This window comes from Argiope bruennichi, chromosome 10, assembly GCF_947563725.1.
Source record: "Argiope bruennichi chromosome 10, qqArgBrue1.1, whole genome shotgun sequence".
NCBI lineage: Eukaryota > Metazoa > Arthropoda > Arachnida > Araneae > Araneidae > Argiope > Argiope bruennichi.
In genome coordinates, this window is record NC_079160.1 from 79,173,268 (window position 1) to 79,174,259 (window position 992).

The 992-nt window shown below is 29.6% G+C and overlaps 1 non-coding gene across 1 annotated transcript; it reads left to right on the forward strand.

Annotated features, from left to right (window-relative positions):
- The first annotated feature begins 646 nt into the window (after positions 1-646).
- Trnae-cuc (transfer RNA glutamic acid (anticodon CUC)) lies at positions 647-718 on the forward strand. Its single transcript has one exon. It is a non-coding gene; the product is annotated as a tRNA-Glu (tRNA).
- The last annotated feature ends 274 nt before the right edge of the window (positions 719-992 follow it).

Below are 992 nucleotides of genomic sequence, written 5' to 3' on the forward strand. Positions count from 1 at the left end.
ACGTGGCCAAAGTTGTGAAATCAATAAGCTAATGAAATATTAATTAGTGAGGATTAAAAAAAACTTAAGCGAAAATTATTCATTTAATTACCTTTATTGAAACATTTAAAATTTAATGGAATCTTTTAAATCCAAATTATTTCCTTTTTTTAAAAATGTTCACTTAAAAATGTTCTTCACTTATTTTTATGACCAAATGTAAATGAATTTGCTATTTTTCCTGATCAGTTTTAAAGAAACGGAAATAAACGTAACCCCAATGCATTTCTTATCTATCGATCTTATCCACACTTTCAGAAACCTTGTTCTAAAAAGAAGAATAAATAAATAATTTCGGACATTTGTTTCTTTGTAGGTACTTTTCATTTATTTATTTATATTATGCATATTTTGTTCTATGCACTTTAAAATTATTATTTGCTTATATATAGCAAAAAAAAAAAAAAAGTAAAAAGTGATTACATACAATTTGTAACTATTTGATGAAGTGAAGAAAGTCGGAAGTTCTAGATTAAAAAAGTATGTATAAATAAAACATTATCACTTGGAAAGATACCAACTTTCTTGAAAGGGAAGAGAGAGAGAGAGAGAGAAAAAACATTCGGAAGAGCATAACTTTAACGTATATTTTGGCTCGCTGTGTGTCTCCGGCATGGTCTAGTGGTTAGGATACCTGGCTCTCACCCAGGAGGCCCGGGTTCGATTCCCGGTGTCGGAAGTTATTTTTCGTCTACTACAGTACCTATTACTCTTAAACAAGTTAACATTAGAATTTTCTTTACCTGTTTCCAATCTTTATTATATTGAATTCCTGATCATGTTGGAGTTAATCTACTTATTTGCGTTATGTTTCGAAAGTACAGAAGGGATATTAAGTCCAAGCGAGCAGCCGAGCCAATAATAAAAATAATAACTCTTACTTTTGAAATAACCCTGAACATACTTTTTTTTAACAGATTTCTTGCCATTTCTCTAGAAACCTTAATTCGATT